Source organism: Odocoileus virginianus, chromosome 33, assembly GCF_023699985.2.
Source record: "Odocoileus virginianus isolate 20LAN1187 ecotype Illinois chromosome 33, Ovbor_1.2, whole genome shotgun sequence".
NCBI lineage: Eukaryota > Metazoa > Chordata > Mammalia > Artiodactyla > Cervidae > Odocoileus > Odocoileus virginianus.
The window spans coordinates 650,370-674,551 of NC_069706.1; the positions used below are offsets into that span (position 1 = coordinate 650,370).

Sequence of the window (24,182 nt, forward strand, 5' to 3'; positions counted from 1 at the left end):
GCCTGCCCGGCCCTCTCCCACACCGACGTGATGATGGAACAGGAGGCGCTTCTGGAACTGGGGCATGTTAGGAAAACTAGGGATTATTTCTTATGGATTTATGGGGGGGTGGGGGGCGCTTAGAGCCGAGGGTGCCAGCGTCCTCCTTAGGGCAGATGGCCAGCAGTTTTGACCTCACTTCCCCCACCCCCGCCTGGTTCCTCTGGTGCTCTATGACTGGACAGGCACCCTGTTACTCCGGGTGCCTGGGGCTCTCCTGTGGCTGGGGCCCTGCTCACAAGGGGTGGGTGCTCAGGCATGGTGTTGACTCAGCCCCCAGAACTGGCTCCAGATTTAGATTGAAACCAGGCCAGCCAGTCCCTGTCCCCAGCCATGCCTTCCCCACAGAGGGTGCAGGTAGAACGGGGAACCCAGGACTGCGTTCTGGCCCTGGGAGGAGCCTTGGTGCGACGTGGTGGCCCCTGTGCTCTGTTCTGGGGCCTGTGGCGTGTGATCTCTCCTCCATGGTTCGGAGTGCTCCACTGTGACCACTGCACACAGGCCTTCATGATGGCACTTGAAAATGCCTGGGTGTCAAAAAAAAAAAAATGCCTGGGTGTCATCACCTCACCAGGATGGCAGGAGCTGTGTGGGGCGTGGGGTCCTGCATTCCCGCTCTGCGTGCTGTTTCCTGACTGTGAGCACTGGTCACACCTGCTGCCCCATGGACCCTCAGGGTTCAGAATCGATCCCTGTGCTGACCCTGGTGGCCCTGTGGGACAGAGGCTGTGACTCCACACGGCAGTCAAGCTGATGTGTGCCTGCTCATGTGAGCCTGTGAAGCCGCTGTCTTTGGTGAAAACTGGGGGACTAGTGACTCCTGTTTCACCTTCCTGGGAGTTTGGACTTGTCAACCCCAGATACCGCAGAGGGACTGGGTGGGTCTGGAATGAACAGAGGCCTAGTGGTTTGCGGTGGGGGGAGGATGCTCCAGAAGCAGTGACAGCTGGTGCTCCAGCTGATGCCACCTTGCAGTCACCCAGACCAGACCCAGGGAGACCAACCGCCTTTCTGAAATTAGCTCCCCTAACTAGGCTGCTGGTGAGAACCAACAGGTCTCCTCACTGGCCTAGAAACGGTCGTTCCAGGTCCCACGCCCGTAGGGCTCCTGAGAGCAGGGAGCCGGCTGGGCTCCCAGGGATGTGACGGGTGTGGGGGCAGATGCAGCAAGGCAGGGTCCCTTTGTGCTGGTTTTGGTGCTCAGGACGAGTCAGTGGTGTGTGGGGCGCCCTGACACTTTGAACAGGGTCCCCAAGGAGGACTCGGGGGGGTAGGGGCGGGAAACGCCCCAACCCGATAGGACCTGCAGCCTGGTTCGGTCCCAGTGCCACTCGAACCTGTGGCCTTGCTAGGCAGGGGCCAGAGATGAGGCCGGCCTCTCACCTGGTCCGTTCTGAGTATGCAGAACATGCTGGTGACCCAGAGCCACCTGGTGCTGTCAGCTCCCCGCCTGGTCCTGAAACCAGGCTCTCTTGCACATGGGGCCCCAGCAATGAAACGTGCAGCTGGGGCAGATCTGGCCCCATGTGCTGGCGTGATGAGGCCCGTGTGAGAACACCTCCCCTGTGTCTGCAGCTTTGCTTCGGACCGTGGGGGGTGGGGTGGGGTCAGACCCTACACACAACCCTCCCATGGCAACAGGCCTGGCCTCTGGTGAGAAAACTTAAGTAGTCCATGCTGTAGAACCTAGGCCTGGCAGGAGACGGTGGGGGCCCAGCCTGCCAGCACCCATCCCAGGGTAGGTGTGGGACCCTCTCTACTACAACAGGCTGACTCCCCTCCTGAGGCCTCAGGGGATGTGCCTACTTGTCTTCCATTCCTGGAAACAGCTGTCTGAGGTGAACATGGGGATAGGAAGATAAAAAAGAAACTATTTCACCCAGTTAAACAGAGCTCACAAGAAACTAGGTAGTTCTTGGATAATCTTTGAGTGTTTGAAAATGACTTCCAAAAATAATTTAAGCTCTTAGACTCATGTGTGCAAAGTGCAAACTCGTGTGTGCACAGTGAATGATTCCAGGGAATCACAGGTTCTAATTGGCGTAAGCTGTGAGTCATAAAGTCTCAGGGAAGTGACTCTGGTTAAGCAGTTTATTCTAATGGCTCTGCAGCCCACAGGTGACTCCCTCTCCTTCTCCAGTCCTCCCAAGACATTGGCTCCTGCCGGCATGTGGGTCAGGAAGACGCACATGGTCTGTACCTTGGTGCTCCTGAGGTTCAGGAAGAGGCCGAGGGCCTGCACCTGTCTAAGCACCAAACCCTCCAGTGCTCACAGGCCATGGGGGTCCCCTTCTGATGAGGCCAGTGCCACTTAGGGGTCCTGCATATTGCTGGCAGGTCTACTGGTCTGCACCCCCAAAAGGCCTTTCGTCATGAGGGTGGGTGAGTGGGACGAATGCACACGTCAGGCCACCAGTGTGTTGTCACCCAGGCCTGCCTGGGCATGGCTCTAGGTTTTCCCTCTCGACCTGCAGCTGCACTCCCAGGTCTGTGCAGCACTGAAGAAAATTCTACCTGATCATGCGGCAGCTATACGAGTGGAGCTCGGGGTGTGTGGAGGGCCCCCCCAACTCTGTCTCACAGCTGCCATAACCACCCCCACTCCCCTGCCGGGTGGCCAAGTGTGGTGGGCCTTGCGCCTTCAGCAGGTATGCTTCTGGTCCCAAGGGATATGCCCACCACGTAGGGGTGGATGGAAGAGGCTCCTAGAAAGTTTCAGTGCCCAGAGGTTTTCCACAAAAGCAGAAGTGACACTTTAGGGAACGTTGTTGTCAGCTGGGGCTGCCTCCCACGGCAGGGATGATGACCAGCAGTGCTCACTGCCCAGAGTAGGTCTGATGAACTGGCTGAGCAGGAAACTGAGGCCCCAAGGCTCTGGGCTTGCCCAGGTCTCACCCTCGGTTTTGTGTCCATCTAGTGACTTCCCTCAAACAGCTGGAACCCTGCCATCTGCTTATTTCATTAGAAGCTGCATTAGCTCTGGTGACTGCAGAGTGCAAGTGACTGAATGGGGACCCTCGACTATCACAAAGATCTCTCCCCAGAAAGGACCCCCGTCCTGTGCCAGGGGGCGAGGTCTCCCATGGGGACCAAGGACATCGTTCACCCCTCCCAGGTTCAGAGCAGGGCTCCTTCGCCTGGGCCACGTCTGCCACTTCTGGATGCAGTCTACGCAGACTGCTCTGCAGAACTTGACACTAGAGTTACAAGGAATCTAGAATTCAACCTCCCGGGGAAGGGTCTGTCATGTGAAACGGGGAAGGACCAAGCCAATGGGAGTCTACGCAAGGAGCAAACGCGGGAGCGCGTCCTGGACTGCGGGCGGAACCGGCGGGACGGCTCTGAGGTGTGCTCGGCTCGCTGCTCGGCAGGACGAATCTGCTCCGGGCTTGGCTTCCAGAGGACCCAGGCGGTGCGGAGCGGCGAGAGGAGCCCACGCACCGCGGGGCCCTGGCTGCTCGGGCGCTGGGACCGCAGGGCAGGCTCGGGGGGCTTCCCCTCACGGCCAGGATGAGGACAGGGAACTCGCCACAGACGTCGTTATCAGAAGTCTTAACTGGACGAGGACTCCTAGAACGGAGGCTGACGGCCAGTTTAGCTAAAGAACTTAAACGAAACAAGTTTCCGGCGCTCTTACTAGTGTTAACGTGCGGTGTTTCTCGTGAAGACAGTACCGAGCGGCTCCGCGAGGGAAGGCCCGGCAGCAGGCTCCGGGCACCTCTGCCGCTCCGCGATCCCCGTCGCTGCCGCACTTCCACAGCCCGCGCTGGAAGCCCAGTGTCGCCCTGGGAGACCCCTTCCGGGTCTAAGCGTGGAGGGGGCGGGGCGAGTAGGGGGCCTGCCCCTGGGCGAGGGGCGGGGCTTCTGTAGGACGCCGTTCTGCGTGACGCAGCCATCTTGGAGCCGGGAGGTGGAGTCTTCTGCGAAGGCGTGGCCAGAACGGAGGTGACATTGTCACCTGTCATGCTCAGGTGTTCCCTTGGCCTGGCTTCTCAGCCTCCTGTTAAGTTATGGCAGGTGACCTCTGAGGTGGCCGGGCATCCCCAGCCTCCCACGGCGGCAATGGTGAGTGAGACCGTCCGCCCGAATCTGTGAAAAAAGGGGAGATGTTGAAGACTAACGACAGAGCCGTCAGGGTGCCTCTGCCCAACCCATATTCCCCCTCTCGGGTTCCCCACCTCAGGTCCCACCTTTCAGGTCCCCTCCTCAAGTCCCTCCTTAGGTCCCGCCACCTCAGGTCATCCCTGTCAGATCCTCCCAAGTCCTCACCACAGGTCCCCCTTCTCAGGTCTCCCCCTTGAGCTACCCCAGTCAAGTATCACCCTCAGGTCTCCCCCTCAGGCTCCCCCGCCTCAGGTCTCCCCTTCAGGTCTACCCTTCTCAGGCTCCCCCCCTCAGGTCTCCCCCTCAGGTCCCCCCCACCTCAGGTCTCCCCCTCAGGTACTCCCTCTCAGTTTCCTCCCTCAGGTCTCCCCCTCAGGTGCCTCTTCGGATTCCCCCCTCAGGTCCTCCCCCTAGGGTCCACTCTTCTCAGGTACCCCAACTCAGTTCCCCCCTCTAGGGTCTTCCCCCTCAGGTATCCCCTTTAGGTCCCTTCTGTCAAGTTCACCCTCTCAAGCCCTTCCACCTCAGATCCCGCCTCTCTCAGGTCCTCCCCCTCAAGTCCACCCCTCTCAGGTCTCCCCACGCAGGTACCCCCTCTTAGGTCCTCCATCAGGTCTTCCCCCTCACGTCCCCACCCATCAGGTCCCCCCCCCCCCTTCTCAGGTCAGCCCCTCCTGTCAGGTACTCCCCCTCAGTTCCCCCCTCTCAGTTCCTCCCTCAAACCTCCTCACCTAGGTCCCTTCTCAAGGGACACCCCTCCTCCTAAAGGGCTGTTCTGGACACCTGAGTGAGCCATGTGATTATCGTTTCAGGTGAGTTTTGAGGTGTGCCATGGACCTGGACACCAGGAAGTTTTTGTAAAACTAACAAGCTGGGCAGACAGGCGACAGGGAACAAAACTTGTCTTCCATCATGACTCAGTAAGGACTTGGGCACTGTCCTGATGGCCTGTGGCTTGGACAGCAAGTAAGCCAGGATTGTAGGGAGGGGGAGGGGTGTGTTGAAGACAAACTCCAGTGAATCAAGGCACAGCACAGGAGCCGACCATTGACACAGCTGTAAAGCCTGGTCTCCTGGGATCTACATCCAGTCTTGCCCCACCACCGTCTCTATTGGGAATGGTTGTGGGGTCTGGGGGTGGAGGCCAGGGGTGCTGCTCAACACCCATGGGGGTGGGGGTCCACCACCGCCCTATGATGGTGAGTCCCTGAGGCCTTGAGGCTCCTCTCCTTGTTTCTCCACAGCCTCTCCCTCCTCGAGCCCCCTGGCCTGGTCCTGGGCAGGGCCTGGGTTGTGCAGATGGCCAAGTCCTACTTTTGTCCATCCCTAATGGGCAAATGCACCAGTGGCAGCACACGGCAAGAGGTGCTCCCAGTGGTATCTGGAGGCCCTGAGAGGTTCTTGGGCTGAGGTATGTGGAGCTATGTGTTTGGAGCTGGATCTCAAAGGAAGATCCCAGCAGCCCTGCCAAGACACAGTTTCATGTTGCATTTCACCTGAATCCCAACAAGGCAGCTCCCGAAGTCCCACTGCTGTGTGGTGGTGTCAGGCGGTTCCATCTTCAGCTGGCTGGCTCACCTATGTCCCCTGCCTGGCCTTTGCCACTAGGTGGAGCCACAGGCCTATCCAGTTGCTTCCCACGTTGCAAACACAGGACCTGCCTTTCACATTTAGCGTCAGGACTCCTCAACTTTCCTAAATTTTTCAAGTTTCTGTTACATGGTGACATCTAGGGGTATTTAGAAACAAAAATAGAGCAGCTGTTACACTTAGGACTTTAACTTAAAACCAGTGATGATGAATCCAGTGCATGTAAACATCACAGTTTAAAGAAAAACAGCTTTATTTTCCCATCGTTGGTGCAGATCCCTTAGAAGAGCTGGGTTCTAACTACATGGCCAACTGAAGTTCTTTCTGTTCTGTCCACATTGATTTGCTGCCTTTTGATTCTTTTTGTTGAAAGATAAGGAAGGTCAAACATAAAATATTTAAAGTAATTTTATGAGGATAAACGAGCTTGTAAACACCTGGTTTGTAATCAAGGTTACTCTGCCCCGTCAGTCTTGCTGAGGCTCAGATATTCAGGATTCTCAGAGGACAAAGTCTGTGTTAGAGATTGTGGGTGATTGTGAGGGTCCCAGTCCTTTCAGCTTTTGGGTTCTGAGGAGAGACTGGGCTGCTGTGATTACAGGGGCATCTTGCTACTTAAAAAAAGGTAAGTAATAGACTGTAACTTTTTTTTAGAGCACTCTTAGGCTTACAGAAAAACAAAGTAGAAAGGATGGTGTCCCTGGGTACCCCGTGCCCTTCACATCCCCCGTCGCTAGCCTTTACTTGTTAGTTATAAACCAACGCTAGCGCTGTGTTAGGTAGCATTCTCTTTCTGCAGCAGGTCCCCTGTCTTGTGTGGTCCTTGCATCTCCTGGGCTCCTCTGGAATAGAGTCTTTGACTTAGTTTTGACAGCCTTGACCATTCCAAGGTGTGTTGGTCAGGGATTTTGCAGGATGCCCCTCAACTGGGGTTTGTTGGATGTTTTACTCTTGGTTTGGCAAGGAGATGGTGACTGCTCCTCGGATCATGACCTTTCTGTATATCCTGCTTCCTTCCCCTGAGGTTGAGAGGGCTTGGAGGCACAGAACAGGGTCCTTCCTGTCCTCAAAGGGAGAAGGAGGGAGAAAGGGACGAGTCTTGAGGGGATGGCAGTCGGGGCCAGGAGAGCACGCGGTGTTGGAGAGGCAGCAACAACAAAGCAGGGCTGAGGGAGACGGCCTGACACCCTTGAGCACCTGGTGGAGCATCTGGTGGGAGCACTTCGTGAGGAGCCCTGCAGCGCCTCCCGCCTGAGGCCTCATTTCAGGGAGAGTGAAGACTCTGGTGAGGGGCTCCTTGGTCACAGTGGTTGGGCTCAGTCTGGGGAGCACATGTTCTCACAGCTCAGTTGCCTGGATCCAGTGGGCAAACAGCCAGCTCTCTCCCTGCTGGGCTTGGTCTCAGGTGAGCTAGTAGGATTGTGAGTTCAGGCTGCCGTCTCTTCAGAACACCCCCTTTAGCTTTTGTGGGAGTTCTCACTCTGGCCGCGGGGCCTTGAGCTACTGCGAAAGCAGGTAAAACCTGCTTTGCCCTTCAGGGTCCATGATTGGATTTGAGGCAGATTGTGTTAGTCGGGCGTGACCAGCTCCTGCTGAGGGGCTGGAGGCTTCATGGGGAGCAGGCAGGAGAGGGTGAGAGGGAGTGTGGGTGTGCACACAGAGAAAGCGTTGACTGCGGGCAGGGACTGGCAGACACTCTGGGCTGAGTGGGTTGGGCTGGATTGGGAGGTGGGGGCGCCCCTGAAGGTCGTCCCTGTCGCCTTCCCAGTGTTTGGGGTGGGAGTGGCCTGGAATCACATGGCCATCTGGTCCTTACCCCTCACTGTGCTGGTGACAACTGGTTTGTGGAAAAGCCTGTTTCCTCCCTATAAAAAGTGCCTTTGGTTCCATTCTTCACTGACGCATCCTTACTGAGTGAGGATGCTGAGTGAGGATCAAGGCTCCTGTCTTTTCATAAATGTTTTTAGTGAGTCTCTGTTTCCCATTGTCCCTCAGACACAGCTGATGGGCAGTCTTTCTATTTGTAGGACCGGCTTAGGCAGCCCCCTGCCCTGGACATCCGGATGTGGTTGAAGAGGTTCTTGCTGCCTTAGACAGTCTCTTGACTGACCCCTTTTATCAGTTGGCTCACAGCTTCTTCCAGACCCTCTACCTGTATGCACCCCCTTGCCCCATGGCCTCCCCATCTGAGGAGTCTGATAGCATTTAAAGCAGAAACACAACCAGCCCTACCCCCAGAAGTTGAACTTTTTGTCATTTATCTTCAGAAAAGCACACCAAATGTTGAGTGTGGGTCACCTGGATTGCTTCAGCTGTGGGTGAACAGACAAGTTCCCATTTCATTATCCACATGCCTCCTTTGTCCTTCCCTAATGGGGGTCAGAGGTGCTTTGATTGTGCATGATGGAGACCACCCCATTTCATTGCTTGAAAAACTCAGAGCTGTGTGTGTAAGAAACAGAGGGAGCGGGGCTTCCCTCTTGGTCCAGTGGTTAAGAATCTGCCTTGCACGCAGAGGACACCTCGGGAATATCCCACATGCCACAGGGCAACTAAACAGCCACAGCTGTTGAGCCCACACTCTAGAGCCCGAGCTCTGCAACAAGAGAAGCCACTGCAATGAGAAGCCTGTGCACCACAACTGGAGAATAGCCCCTGCCCGCTGCAACTAGAGAAAGCCTGTGCAAAGTGGTGAAGACACAGTACAACCAAAGACAAAAAAACAGTTAAGAGAAAGGAAAGCAGGATGGCCCTCTGCTGCCTTGCTCCCATGAGTCTGGAAGTTGGACTGCCGTTTGTTCCAACTGACATTTCTGGAATGGGCCTTATTTTGGAGCCAGACTGCTGGGGTTGACACTCTGCTGTTGTCCCCTCCCACTTGTGTGGCTTCAACTTCTCTGTGCCATGGTTTCTTCCCTTGTGAACTGAGGTTAACCCCACAGGGTGTGAGGATTAGATAAATTAATGCATGAAAAGGGCTCGTGGTCAGTGCTTTGTAAATGTGAGCCCAAGGTGATTTTGATGGTGGTGGGGATGATGATGATGGTTTTGGTTATGATAATGGTATTGGTGGTGGTGGGGATGATGGTGGTGATGGTGATGGTAGTTTTGGTGAGGCTGGTGATGGTAGTGATGATGGTAGTGGTGATGATGATGGTGTTTGTGATGATGGTGGTTTCTGTGATGATGGTCATGGTGATGATGGTGGTGATTTTGGTAATGGACCTCGCAGCTTTGACTGGATCTACTGCTAACTGCTGGGACCCAGCTCGAGGATGCCAGACCCCATCCCATAGATCAAGTTCTAGCTCCACTCTTTCCAGCCACTTGACTTTGACTGTGGAGACATGTGGGACTGTAGTGTAATGACATTTTATTTCATCTCTTCAGAGAAATTTTTCTCATATTAGAAAAAAAACATGTATATAGGATTATAGTAGGTCTCATGTAAAAACAAATAAGATATGTGTAAACTCAGATGTCAAAACATAATTTAGAGGATTATGAAAGGACTCACTGCTTGGTCATATTTTGGTCTTTTCTGGTGCCTCAGTACATACTGAATTGACAAAATATTTGGGTCACAGACATTTCCAAGCTCAGGTCTTATGTAGGAACTTAAGAATGCTTGCGCCTGTATTTTTTTTGGAAGAGGAGGGGAATTTATTCATTTTATTCCCAGTGGAAAAAACTCTGACATATCAGGACAAAATTCTTGCCTTTTGTTATTGTTGCAAAACTTTACCAGGTACTCTGAACACAACCGTGGTTTCACTGGAAGAGTAAACCCTGGAGAGATGGGGTGCTGGAGGTGAGTGGGGGCGGGGGTGGTACATGTGAGCCACTCAGCAGCATTGGTGTAGCCAGGGTTCTAGGAAGCAGCCCGCTGAAGGGTTTCTGTCAGAGAGTATTCTTGTGACCTGTACTTGAGCATCGTGGACCAGGGGTCACTGGCCCGGCCTGGAGGGGAGGCTTTGGCACGTCCGGCCACCCCGTTCCTTGGCTCTGTTGGTGGCTTCCTGGAGTGAGGACCCAACACTGTTCATCTCCTCTGCTCCCCAGTATGCTCCCAGGTTGCCGGGAGGGGGGGCCCCACTCCGCTCTTGATTCCTTCATTCAGTGTATGTTCTAATCAGCCTCATGTGGGAGATCAAACAGCCCTTAAAGGATCTGCTGTACCTGGCCTTGGAGGGAAAAGAAGATGGCCCACACAGCAGCGACTCTTGCTGACCCAGGGGACTTTGTTGGTGCTGGGTGACAGGGCGAACATGTGTGGTTAAGGGGTATGATGGGGATCAGGATATGCCATGCCAAAAATATAGCACCTTGGGGACTTCCCTGGTAGTCCAGTGGTTAAGACTCTGTGCTTCCAATGCAGGGTGCTGGGGTTTGATCCCTGGTCAGGGAACTAGATCCTACATGGAGGCAACTAAAGATACTGCACGCAGCAACTAGCACCCAGTGAAGCCAAATAAATTTTTAAAATTTAAATAAAAAATTTAAAAAACTTAAAAGAATTAAAATAGCATTAACAGAGCAAAACAGTACAAAGTACAGCACCTTGATGTGAGGTTTATTTTGAGCTGAAGGCATTCAAGAATCAACAGATGCAGAAAGAGGACTTTTTGGAGTGTCCCTCATCTGACTAAGAGCAGCTTCTGGGAAGTCAGGCAGTGGTAAATCCCTTCTGTGGGGGGTCTGCTCCCAGGGGACACTGGGAATAAGTTCTATCCCAAGTCCCTTCTAGGGTACATTATCACATACTTTCTTACGTTTCGATTATTCTCTTAAAACCCATTTGTCTTTGCTGAAGAGATTTGCTTTTCCTGTAAGAAGGCTTTTCTCCTGGCTCCCTTTCCCCTATTAAGTTAGGTATATAAGCATCTAATTGAAACCATTTACAGAGCCAGCTACTCTTCTGGGCTCCCATGTGCATACAAATGAACTTGTTCTTCTGTTAATCTGTTGTCAGTTCAGTCCACACACCGTGGTTACTACCCTACAGCCTCCTTCACCACAGAGGCTCCCTGACTTGGCCAGACCTGGGGGTGGGGTGAGGCGATGGGGGTGGAGGGAACTGGAGCCAGGACTGAGGAGCCCCACGCCCTCCCTCTGTCCCCGCTCCGCTTGTGTGAGATATGCACAGAAATTCACCAGTGAGTGGGAAGGTCAGACAGGTGATGGCTTTTCATCAGAAACAAAAACACTGTCAGGTGGGAAGGTGAGTGAGAGGAGAGGTCCCAGGGAAGGCAGATGGGGGTTACAGAGAAGGCAGGGGTGCTCTTTCTACAGGGCGGGTGATTTGTCATGGTCTGGGGAACTTCACATATCGGAAAATTGAAAAAAAAAAGTTAGTTTTTTCCTCTAATTTTGATTTGAAGTGGGTTTACAATGTCCCACATAAGAAAAGGCAGTTTGCTGTGTCCCACCCCCACACCTCGAACCTGTGTCCCTGGGCTCAGAGAGAACTGCCAGTCTGTCAACTCCATTGCCTGGGCCATGAGGAGCCAAGGGGCTTCGGGCAGCTCCGGTGACCTCTGCTCTTAGGAGGGGCAGGCAGCCACCCTTGCGCAGGGCGCCTGCTCCTCCGCCTGGAGGCCACATCCTAACCAGGCACAGATGCCATTGGGCCAAGGTTTGCTGAGATGACTTAGAATGTTTTTTTTCTCTCTTAAATTTGTTAATTATTTTTGACTGTTCTGGGTCTTTGTTCTGCACGCGGGCTTTCTCTAGTTGTGGAGAATGGGGGCTTCCCATTGCGGTGGCTTCTCACATGGTGGCTTCTTGTAAGGGAGCACAAGCTCAGTAGCTGTGGCTTGCGGGCTCTATAGCTTGGCCTCATAATTGTGGTGCATGGACTTAGTTGCCCCTTGGCAGGTGGGCTCTTCCAGGACCAGGGGTCAAACCTGCATCCCCTACATCGGCAGGTGGATTCTTCACCCCTGGACCACCAGGGGAGTCCCGACTTAGAATGCTTATCATTGATAACCTTCTGTTGAGGGTGCAAGTATGAGAGGTCATACCCGTGTTTTCTTGTAGGTACAGGATAACGTAGTTTCTGAATTTCAGGGAACTCCTTTAAATCAAGCTGGTTTTCCAGGGTGAAACACTATAGAATGAAAGAGAGTTAAGATGAGAAGGGCTTTAGCACAGCTCTGTAGCATCGCATTGCTCGGAGCACATCTGTTGAGAATTATGTGGGCCCTGCTTTTGTGGAAATGAATCCGAATTGCCTGTTTATCAAAGGAGGAAAATTAAGGGGATACTGAGCCGGTGGCACAGGGAATGGAATGGACGTGGTAGCACAGCTTTGAAGTGGCAGAAGAATGTTTGTCACTACTGTAAGCTTAGTGGTGGCATCTGGTATCGCTACGTGTTTTCTGGCTTTTTCTGATGAATTTTGGTTCTTCAAGCCCTCTCTGGGATTGAAGGTGGCAGTGGGCTTGGGTTTTAGTGATGTGGAAGCCCTGACTGCTGTCTTGTGTTATGTGGCTTGAGGTGTTAACCTGGCCTCTGGGTCAGTCCTTCTGCCCTGGGATAACTGGGATCCATCTCTTCCTAGGAGAAAACAAAATATTAAATATATTGGATGATGATGTCCTTTGATAAAAGATCCTTAAGAAGGGATCACCCAGGAAGGAGATCATTAAAGGCTGAGATCATCCCTTCTGTTTCCAAATGCTGACCAAAAGCCATAGCCTGTGCACTGGAGGGCCCTGCAAGCCTCACAGAGTAGTAGGACCCCACATGCCCCAGACTCCTACATGCAGGGTTACAGAAAGATGAGTGGAAACGGGAGAAAGACAAACAACCCAGTTCAAAAATGCACCAATAGGGGTTTCCCTGGTGGTCCAGTGGTTGGAACTCTGTACTCCCAATGTGAGGGGCATGGGTTCAATCCCTAGACAGGGAACAAAGATATTGCCTGCTGCACATTGTGGCCTAAATAAAGTTTTTTTTTTGGCCATGCCTTGTGGTATGTGGGGTCTTAGTTCCCCAACCAGGTATTGAACTTGCATCCTTCTGCAGTGGAAGTGCAGATTCACAAATACTTCCCCAGAGAAGATAAGTGGATGGTCAACAAGAACATGAACAAATGCTTGACAGAATGCAAATCTGAGCCACCATGAGATCCCACTCACCCCTTCTCTGGTGGTTATAATAAAATAAAAATGCAAAATAACAACTGCTTGCAAGGATGTAGAGAAATTGGGACTCTTGTGCATGGCTGATGGGGATGTAAAACGGTGTAGCAGCTGTGGGAAACAGTCGGAGTTTCCATGGAAGGTTAAGCACAGTCGCCAGGTGACCCAGCAACTCCACTTCTGGGTACATACCCAAGAAAATTGAAAATGGGCACCTGAACAGATACTTGCCTGCCCACGGTTTTTCCTGCAGTCACAGCGGCTGTGAGGTAGAAACAGCCTGGGTCCATTGATGGATGATGGATAATTGGAGTGAAGTTATCCATACAAGGGGTGTCATCCAGCTGTGAAAAGGAGTGAAGCACCCACACACTACAATGTGGACGGACTTCAAAACCACTGTTCTAAGTGAATGAGAACAGACAGAAAGGGCCACATGCCTGACATGTGTTCACTTGTGTGAAACATCCAGAACAGGCAAACTGAGAGACAGGAAACAGATTAGGACTTCCTTGGTGGTACGGTGGATAGGAATCTGCCAGCCAGTGCAGGGGACACAGGTTCGATCTCTGATCTGGGAAGATCCCACATGTCTTAGGGTGACTAAGCATGCACGCCACAACTGCTGAACCTGCTCGCCACCACTAGAGAAAGGAATACCCAGCACAACCAAAAGTAAATAAGTAAATAAAATTATAAAAAAAGAAACCAGATTAGGGGCTGGGGTGGAGTGGGGAGTGAGTGCTAATGGGTGCAGAGTTTCCTTTTGGGGTGATGGAAATGTCTGGAACTAGACAGGTGTGATGTTTGCACAAGGGAGCTACTAGTGAGACTCCTTCCCCGTCTGTCTGAGTGAGGACGGCGTGCGGGGGATGTTGTCAGGGTGCAAGTGTGTTGTGCTGAAAGGCTGCGTCTCCATCAGCCCTCCCCAGAGGGTTTCCCCGAGTTGTAAACTGGGCTCCCTGGCTGGAGGAGGGGGTTTCCCTTGGTGGCAGCGAGAGGCATGGAAGTCCAGGACTGCGCTATAGCCCCATGGCCTCCCACGTGGCCGGTTCTCTCGGCAGTGTCAGCTGTGGCAAGTTTTGTGTGGCGGTTAGACATCTTCCTGGCAGAATCCCCGGAGAATTCTAAATTTCAGTTGCACTCTCTAAATTTTCATTAAGAGCTTTCACCCAGAGAAAATGATGGATTAGATTTTATCATTGGAAAGAAGCCAGATAAAATTAGCTGCCTTTTAGTCCCCACGGCATCCCCCTCACTCCCTGCTTTTCTTTAAAGTCTCTGCTTTTCTCTCTTGGTTCCCAGGAAACAGGTGCCTGTGGATGTTTATTCGTTGAAAATACTGATGTTCGAGGCTCCTTTGAGCCTCTCTGCTTTTGTTCCTTCAGTGATTTTGCTTTTACTCCGATCTCTTCAAGTCTGGGAGAGCTCTGGGCCTTGGGCTCTGCATTGGAGAGTGTGTGGTTTCTTTCTTCTCCTCAGTAAAGTTTGTTGTTAGAACTTTATAGCTGTAAGCTGTAGAATATTTTTGCTGCACAAAAGAAATTAATCTGATTCCTTGTCTGTCTTTTCTTTTCTCTCCCAAATTCTCCTTCTTGGCAAGGGTAACCTGTGTCTCATCCATCAAAGTGCAGTTAGGAGTTTGCCTCCCAACAGCCACTTTTAGCATAGCTAGCTTCTGAGAGGTGACTGTCTTCTGTTACCATGTGTGGATGGTGAATTGTGAAAACAGCTGTTATTTCTTCCCACATCAGTACAAGGAAGACAGATTATTCTGCACAAAAACACAGGCATAGATCAGTCTGGAGAAGCTGAAACCATCAGGGAAGCCCTGCAAGGCGGTTGTTGGTTACAGGGGGCGAGGACATTGGAGTTATTCATGCGGGTGTGGGTTCCTTTAAATTCCACGTGCTTTTGGCTTCTTTAGCACATGCACTAAACTGTAACAATACAGAGATTAGCATGGCCCCTGCCCAAGGATGAGGATTCGTAGGTGGCTCAGTGGTAAAGAATCCACCTGCCAATACAAGAGATGCAGGAGACAAAGGCTTGATTCCTGGGTTGGGAAGATCACTGGAGAAGGAAATGGCAGCCTGCTCCAGTATTCTTGCTGGGGAAAATTCTATAGACAGTGGAGCCTGGCGGGCTACATTCTGTGGGGTCACAAAGAGTCAGACACAACTGAACACATAGTGTGTTTGTGTGTATGTCCGCGTGTGCACATGCTCAAGGATAACATGCAAATAAATGCATGAAGCATCTGTATCTTTTCATGATTGTTAAGTCAGTTTTTCCAGAAGAGTGACTTTTCAGATGGATTCCCTGCCCCCATCTCTAGGAGACTGTCTCAGAACTCTGAGACAATATGGCTTGAAAGAAAAGTCACATTAAATTTTATGTTATGGTTTGCATTTGGAAAATTTTCTAAGAGTAAAACTTATTTTTATTTCACACTATTAACTCTGGATCAGAAAGTATGACAGAGTCTTCCTGGCTATTAAGGCTGTGTGGAATATACATTCTAAGAGGGTGACCTTTGGGGCAGGAAGAGACAAGTACGGATGGGACTTTCTCTGATGAGCACCAGGGCGCTTTAGAGCTGCGGCGTTTCCCTTTCACCGTGTTCTTGCAGTTCTGTTACTTGCCACTAGATGCATGTGAGTGCCCTTCAGGACTGCAGTCATTTGGCTGATGAATCTATTCCTGGCAATCAGTAGATAGGTATAAATTCCACGTGGAGTTCAGCAGAGACGTTGAGCAGGTTTCAGATGCCTTGCCCCACGTGTCCCAGCATCTTAAATTAATCATCTGGGAAAAGGAGATTTTTGTGCTGTGTTGAGATGTAGGCGGATCCCAGTGTGTGTTCCCCGGAGCCTGGGAGGAACCTGGGGTCGGGCACTGAGGTGAGAAGGACCCGTTCATACCCAGTGAAAACCTTTGATCCTCCTCCTGTGGTCCAGTCCCGGTCTCAACACCCACCAAAGCATTCCTTCTGCCTCCTGCCCCTAAATTTTAATGTCATCCCAAAGGTGTTCTCCTGGCAGCTGAAAGGAAGGTTTCACAGACAATTTTATTGGATTCTTGATGCTATTTCACGATGATACGGAAACCCTTAGGAATGTTTTTGAGACCGTGGTTTCAGGGCTCAATAAATCACTAAAACTGGGGGCCTAAGACAACACTGGTTCTCTCACAGGCTGGAACTGGAATCAGAGATGGCAGTGTCTCGGGGCCATACCCCCTCTGGAGGCTAACGGGGCTGCAGCAGAGATCCTTCCAGGCTTACCCAGCTCCTGGGGCACCAGGTGTCCCTGACCTGAGGCCATGTCTCTCCAGCCTCTGCCCCCGTCTTCATGTGGTTTCTCTTCTGTTGGGATGCCAGTCACTGGATTTAGAGCCACCCTGATCCAGGATGATCTCACCTTAAAGCTTCTTAATTCCATCTGCGAGGATCCTTCTGTAGCGCCATAATCTGATAATCAGGTTGTGTTTTACAGTTTTCTGTATCTGTGACTTTTTGACATCTTAAGGAACCTAGCTTCTAGACTCTGCCCCACCTCCTTATCCACCCCACACACTGTCCCAACATTCCCCCTGCCCTTGGTCACCCAGGGCCAGGGACCAGACAACTGGGGACAGCCCCAGAGCCCCTGGCCCCTGGGACTGAGAAAGGCTCTCTTAGGCCTCCCCTGGCTCTTGTTCCCACTCTTGTGCGTCCCCGTGGCCCTGCACATGTGGCTCCATCTCTGGGGCCCATGAATTTGATAAACTTGGCTTTCCCCAGATGTTCTTCTGTAGCCACACCTGACCGACCGTCTCATGAGAGAGTACGCAACAGCCTGGGCGTGAATCATGGTGGCCATGGGTATTTGGGGACACTCTTCAGCTCCCCCGTGTGGACTGCACACATGTGTACGTCAGTGTTGAACCAGCAGGTCTGGCCACTGTCCCCCTCCCTTGATGTACCCTGGGACTGGGGGGCTGGTCACCTGAGGGGCTGACCCTGTCCCAAGGCTGAGGCCCCAGGAGCTTCCATCTGGGCTCTGAGGTGCTGCTGACTCAGTGCATTTCAGATAAGCAGGAAGTTCCTGGGAGGAAAACCACAAGCTTTATTTTTATTTAATTCCAGATTTTCTGTGGTTTTTGGAGATGGCCTTTAAAGATTTGTGTTTGATTTTTATCTCAAAGAGAATGCAGAAAAGCCCATGGGTCGGGGTCCAGAGAAAACACACACTGAGAAGAGAAACAGCGAGCTTGCACCAGGCAGCTGTGGGGGCAGGATGGGCCTGGGGGACAACCCCCTGGAGGCGGAGCGGCAGCGAGGCTGGCGCTGCTGTCCAAGGCCCTGCCTGGCTGCGCAGGTCAGTCCCACAGGCCGGCGGGCTCAGTGGGCCATTGGGTTTTGGGGGAGGTCTCTTTCATTGTCACTGGCCCGGAAAGCACACCAGGCTTCCCCCCTGTCTGGCCATTGTGAGGGTGACTGTGCCTCAGGGATCCTGTTCGATGTCATGGGGGAACAACTGGAGGATGGAGACTTCCCAGAAAACACTGGGGGGGTGTCCCTTTGGGGCAGGTCAGGGGGCCGGGGAGAGAGGGAGGGCCTTCTCCCCGGGCTGGCGAAGCGCCTCTGCTCTGGCTGCAGCCCTGGGAGGGAGCAGCTTGCTGGATAGCAGGCCTCCCAAACCACCCTGAGAGCAGCGCTCTCGCCTGGGGCTCAGAGTCCCTCAGGCCTTCCCTTTGCGGCCGCCCTCCCCAGCTCTGGATCCTGGGAGTCTCTGTACCAAGGGAGGGTCACCAAGTTCTTAGGGAAAAATCAAAGCAAATTGACCATAAAACTCAACTGTGCTTTAGGGAATTTGAGCGGGGAGACACTTTGACAGATTGGTGCAGCCCAAGCCCACCGCAGTGGACCCCGTGCTGCCCGGGGAGGCATGTGGGCCTGGAGGACAGGCCAGCATGCAGACATGTTGGTCTCCTCTGAATTTGGTGACCTTCAGCTTTTGAAGAATGGGGACCCTAGCCTTGGGGGACCCAAATTGGTTGGGTCTGTCTGATGTTGTCTCAGGACAGGGGGTTCACGCGTGTGCCTCTGTGAAGGATGGCTGCCTGGCACCGCCCATCAGGAGGCTGTGGTTTCCACGTGGCTTGTTTCTGGCCATGTGGACTCCAAAGGTCTTGCTTCTCTTTGGAGTCTCCGTTCATTCATTCATTCAATGTCCTATTTCCTGCTCCTGCCCCAGTGTCTGGGCCTTGGCCAGTGGGAGTCCCCCTTCCTTTCTGGATGACAGGTGTCCAAGCTTTGCTGTCCCCATCCCACTCTGAGGAGCCCGGGGCCTTCCAGTGGGAGGTGGACTCTGGAGGAGCTCAGGGACAGGGGAAGGTGTGCACACGCGTTTGTCCGTGCACCTCTGTCTGTAGCCGCTTGGATTGAAGCTGAGTTCATGCCCATGTGCCTCTGATTGTGTCCAGTTCCACAGCCTCGCTCTGGTTGCTGCCTCTGTGTGGGACACGTGCCCTTAACATGGAGTCCCAGTCCCGCCACTCAGAGCACTTGTCTCTGTTCCTCCGCTCTGTGACGTCCGTCCCTGGTGAGGACCTGCCTTGTCGCCTCGCCTGGAGAGGACAGAGGTGTCTGGAATAAGTGAATAAGGAGGCGGGAAGGACCCGCACAGTGAGGGTACCCCTGCCCCCACCACGGGGACTTCGGCTACACTGTCATCTGCTCTGGACAGAGTCATGTCACCTGCCTCAGTTTCCTTCTCTTGAGAATTGGGGTAACAATGATGCCTGGCTTATTGGAAGAAGGTCATTTATGTAACGATGGACGCAGGCCTGGTGAGCCCTTGGAGCTGGGGTGTGTGCTTGTGCACATGTTGTACATGTGTTTCTGTGTGTACGTGTGTCTGTGTGTGTGCACGTCAGCATGGCTCAGGCAGTGATGTGCAGAAGCAGGGCCAGGTGCACCAGCTCAGCGCCTGTCCTTGCCCTTGTACCTGAGGTGGGGCCCTGCCTGGCTCCTCAGGCCAGTGGCTGCCCCGCCGACCCCCAGCCTCTCTAGTGTCAGTGGATACAGCTCTGCTCAGGAGCGCCGGTCACCTGGGGTGACTCTGCAGGTGGACACCGTGGCCATTGGGTTCTGCCGGACGCTTTGTCACTGTCCCCTCGGCTTTCTGGTCTGGACCCCAGCCCCTCCAGCGGCCCTGAGTGCACAGACCCCATCCTTCTGCTGCAAGCCGCACTTCCTGTCTGCCGCCGCCTGTCCCTGCTCACCCCTCCCAACTGCTCCAGGCCTGGCTGGGCCCATTTCTTGGTTTCCTTTTGGGGCCCCCCTGTGCATCCCGATTAGCATTTGAAAGAGCCCACATTTGCACTTAACAAGCCCGAGGTGGTTTCTGAGGCCGAGTCTGCATCCTGTGACAGGGACAGACTCAGGAGGGGCGGTCTCAGCCCCTGGGCTCCCCGTCTGGCTGATGGGTCCCTCGGATGTTTGCACCTTGGACTCGGGCCTGTTTGCTTTGAGGGTCTGTTCCTTTCCCAGGGCTGCCTAAAATTGCCACAGGTTTGGGGGCTCGCGTCCCATCACAGTCTGGCGATGAGAATGAGAGTTCAGATCAGGCCACTCTCTGTGGCTCCGGGGAGGCTCTTGCTGTCTCGTCCACCTTCTAGGGCTGTCCATGGCCCTTGGTGTTGGTCTCGTCTTCACAGCGCTCTGGCTGTGTCTCTCCTCCTGTTGCAGGAAGGGAGACCCCTTCCAGAGCCTGAGAGTGGGCACTTGTCTAACCCTTGGTGAATGAATTGTACAAGGAGACCGCGTGCTGGCAAAGCCAGAGACTCTATTGGGAAGGGGCGCCTGGGCCCAGGAGCACTGCTTGGAAGCGTGGTGCCCAGTCTCTCCAGGTTGTCTGTCCAGTCATCCTGACTCGGGGTGCTTCCTGGCGGTGCACGCATCGCGTGCGTGCGTTGCTCAGCCAAGGTGGACTCCAGCGAGGAGGACTCTGGGAGGTTGTAGGACTTGTGGGCTGGTGTCTTCTCTCTCCTTCTGACCTTTCCCAAATTATTCCGTTTGGTGGTAACTCGTTAGTTTCGTGTTCCTTACCAGGATTTCCTGCTGTAAGAGAACTCTCACAGGTGGTTTCTATCTTGCCTGGCCAGGGTGGGTGGTTTCAGTCTGTGTTTTCCATAACACTCCTCCTGTAAGGCCTCCAGTCTTAAGGGATCAGGGCTGCCCTCCTCCAGGGGGGCCTCATCCTCTGCATTCATTGGCAGGTGGATTCTTTACCATTGCACCACCTGGGAGGCCTCAGGGGGGCACCTCATCTGAAGGCCCCATTTCCAGACAAGGTCACCTTCTGAGATGCTGGGGTCAGGATGTCAGCACCTACTTTTGGGGGACACAGTTCAGCCCATAGCAGAATGCCAGTTATATTGTATTGTATTTGAAGGTATCAATGTTATTTATGTTGTAAAGTATTTAATTTTTAGGGATATGCATTGAAACATGAGCTCTGTGTTCCAGTGCTCCCAGGTCCTCCCTAAGAAACGGTTGCCCCCCTGCTTCTCTGTGTCTTGGGTGTTTCGTGTGCGCAGAGGCCTCCACACACACCCCCTCAGCACCTTCTGTGGGTGGTTGACTCCACCTGCATGGCCCGTCTTTTGTGGACGTAATTTAGTGGCATTAAAAGTTAGTAACACAGTCTGGACACAACAGAGAATATCTTTGTAGAAGCTGTACTTACAGGCACAAGTGTGACCCAGGTTCCTGCAGGGGAGTGCCGGGTCACAGAGGGTGAGTATTTGTAATTCAGTTCTTTAACTTTTTATTATGTAATGATCTCACATCTAGAGGAAAGTTGCAAAAACAGTGTGGTGAATTCTGCATTCCTTTCTCCCAGCTCACCCAAAAGTCAATTGTTTCCTGTGTTTGTCTTCAGAGATTAAGTTGCATTATGGTGCCCGCCCCCGACATATTCCAGGGGTGTGTTTCCTGACACAAGGTGTTCATTCTCCTGCAACTGAAACACAAGACAAACTTGGGATGTTAACCTCAAACAACACTAGGTGTTCTTGAATCCGAAGTTTGTACTCACACTTCTTTAATTGTCCCATAATGACTTTTGCACACTTGTTGGATTAATTCTCGTGTTTCATCTCCTTGGTTTCCGAGGTTGATGGGAAGGGGGGTATGTATTGGTTATTTTGTGTGGATAGAAAACTCTGGATTTCTGTGTGTTAATTTCATGCCTTTGGGAACTCACTTATCGTTTGAGTCTGTTTTCCCCATTGATTCTTTAGAGCTAAGCCTGCTGGCCAATGCAGCTGTCACCTGCAGCTGTTGAATTTTTTTTGTAATATTTATTTATTTGGTTGTGTCAGGTCTTAGTTGTGGCACGAGGGATCTTTCATTGTGACACATGGACCCTAGTTGTGGAGAGTGGGCTCCAGAGCAGTTGGTCTTAGTTGCCCCACAGCATGTGGGATCTTAGTTCCTCAACCAGGGGTCGAACCTGTGTCCACTGCATGGCAAGGCAGATTCTTAACCACTGGACCGCCGGGGAAGTCCCTCTGGTTGTTGAATTTTGATGCAAAAGCACTAACTGAAAGATTGGCCATCAGAATACAACTCTGCTTGAGGAAAAGAGTAGTCATGTATGGATTTTTTTTTCCCCAGTAGCCATCTATGGATGTGAGAGTTGGACTATAAAGAAAGATGAAAAAAAAAAAAAAGAAAGCTGAGTGCCAAAGAATTGATGCTTTTGAACTGTGGAGTTGGAGAAGACCCTTGAGAGTCCCTTGGACTGCAAGGAAATCAAACCAGTCAGTCCTAAATATTCATTGGAAGGACTGATGCTGAAGCTGAAACTCCAGTACTCTGGCCACCTGATGTGAAGATCTGACTCATTGGAAAAGACCCTGATGCTGGGAAAGATTGAAGGCAGGAGGAGAAGGGGATGACAGAGGATGAGATGGTTGGATGGCATCAACGACTCGATGGACATGAGTTTGAGTAAGCTCCGGGAGTTGGTGATGGACAGGGAGGCCTGATGTGCTGCAGTCCATGGGGTTGTAAAGAATCGGACACGACTGAGCGACTGAACTGAACTAAACAACCAAGGCGAATTTTTCCCAAGACTCCAAAGTTGCTTCACTATCAGAAATTCTGTATAGAAAATTAACTTTTATCAGGGCTTTAAGAAAATACTTACCTAACTCTTTTGGCTGCGCTGGGTTTCCGTATGGTGTGCAGGCTCAGAAGTTACAGTGCCCAGGCTATTTGTGACATGTGGGGTCTAGTTCCCTGACCAGGGATCGAACATGGGCTCCCTGCACTGGGGGCTTGGAGTCTTAGCCATTGGACCACCAGGCAAGTCCCTGTCAGTGCTTTTTTTTGCACCTATGGGGATAATCACCTGATTTTTCTCCTGAAATGTATCTATATAGTGAGTTTTCTATATCAAATTTCTGATAGTGTGGCAACTTTGTGGAGTATTGGGATAAATCCCCCTTGGTGTGGTGTCTTATTTTCCTCATATAGTGTTGTATTCTGATGGCCGATGTTTCGGTTAGTGCTTTCGTATCAGTATTAGTAAGTGATGCTGGTTTGTAAATGTCTTCTTTCATACTGTCCTTACTATGGTTAGGTTACCAATTTTCTTCTTGCATTAGAAAAAGAATATAAAAGTTATGACCTCATTTCCACTTTGTGGGATAATTTGTAAAGCTTTAAGACCATCAGATAATCACAATGGTGTGATAACTCACCTAGAGCCTGACATCCTGGAATGTGAAGTCAAGTGGGCCTTAGAAAGCATCACTACGAACAAAGCTAGTGGATGTGATGGAATTTCAGTTGAGCTATTTCAAATCCTGAAAGATGATGCTGTGAAAGTGCTGCACTCAATATGCCAGCAAATTTGGAAAACTCAGCAGTGGCCACAGGACTGGAAAAGGTCCGTTTTCATTCCAGTCCCTAAGAAAGGCAATCCTGAAGAATGCTCAAACTACCGCACAATTGCACTCATCTCACACGCTAGTAAGGTAATGCTCAGAATTCTCCAAGCCAGGCTTCAGCAATATGTGAACTGAGAACTTCCAGATGTTCAAGCTGGTTTTAGAAAAGGCAGGGGAACCAGAGATCAAATTGCCAATATCTGCTGGATCATTGAAAAAGCAAGAGAGTTCCAAAAAAACATCTATTTCTGCTTTATTGACTACGCCAAAGCCTTCGACTGTGTGGATCACAATAAACTGGAAAATTCCCATCTGAAGGAGATGGGAATATCAGACCATCTGACCTGCCTCTTGAGAAACCTGTATGCAGGTCAGGAAGCAACAGTTAGAACTGGACATGGAACAACAGACTGGTTCCAAATAGGAAAAGGAGTACGTCAAGGCTGTATATTGTCACCCTGCTTATTTAACTTCTATGCAGAGTACATCATGAGAAACGCTGGGCTGGAAGAAGCACAAGCTGGAATCAAGATTGCTGGGAGAAATATCAATAACCTCAGATATGCAGATGACACCACCCTTATGGCAGAAAGTCAAGAGGAACTAAAAAGCCTCTTGATGAAAGTGAAAGAGGAGAGTGAAAAAGTTGGCTTAAAGCTTAACATTCAGAAAACTAAGATCATGGCATCTGGTCCCATCACCTCATGGGAAATAGATGGGGAGACAGTGGAAACAGTGTCACACTTTATTTTTTTGGGCTCCAAAATCACTGCAGATGGTAATTGCAGCCATGAAATTAAAAGACGCTTACTCCTTGGAAGGAAAGTTATGATCAACCTAGATAGCATATTAAAAAACAGAGACATTACTTTGCCAACAAAGGTCTGTCTGGTCAAGGCTATGGTTTTTCCAGTGGTCGTGTATGGATGTGAGAGTTGGGCTGTAAAGAAAGCTGAGTGCTGAAAAATTGATGCTTTTGAACTATGGTGTTGGAGAAGACTTGAGAGTCCCTTGGACTGCAAGGAGAGCCAACCAGTTTATCCTGAAGGAGATAAGTCCTGGGTGTTCATTGGAAGGACTGATGCTGAAGCTGAAACGCCAATACTTTGGCCACCTCATGCAAAGAGTTGACTCATTGGAAAAGACCCTGATCCTGAGAGGGATTGGGGGAAGGAGGAGAAGGGGACGACAGAGGATGAGATGGCTGGATGCCATCACTGACTCGATGGGCATGAGTTTGAGTAAACTCCGGGAGTTTGTGATGGACAGGGAGGCCTGGCGTGCTGCGATTCATGGGGTCACAAAGAGTCAGACAGGACTGAACAGTTGAACTGAACTGAGCTGAAGACCATCTGG

The 24,182-nt window shown here is 51.8% G+C and overlaps 1 long non-coding RNA gene and 1 pseudogene across 5 annotated transcripts in view; both read left to right on the top strand.

Moving 5' to 3' along the window:
- Nucleotides 1-3,917: 3,917 nt before the first annotated feature.
- Nucleotides 3,918-24,182, top strand: part of LOC139032833 (uncharacterized) — an 84,139-nt gene continuing 63,874 nt past the window's right edge. For all 5 annotated transcript variants that reach the window (XR_011485454.1, XR_011485455.1, XR_011485457.1 and 2 more), the window contains exon 1: nt 3,918-4,104. This is a non-coding gene — a long non-coding RNA (uncharacterized lncRNA). The remainder of the gene's footprint in view (nt 4,105-24,182) is intronic.
- On the top strand, nt 14,787-14,861 carry LOC139032928 (U6 spliceosomal RNA; annotated as a pseudogene).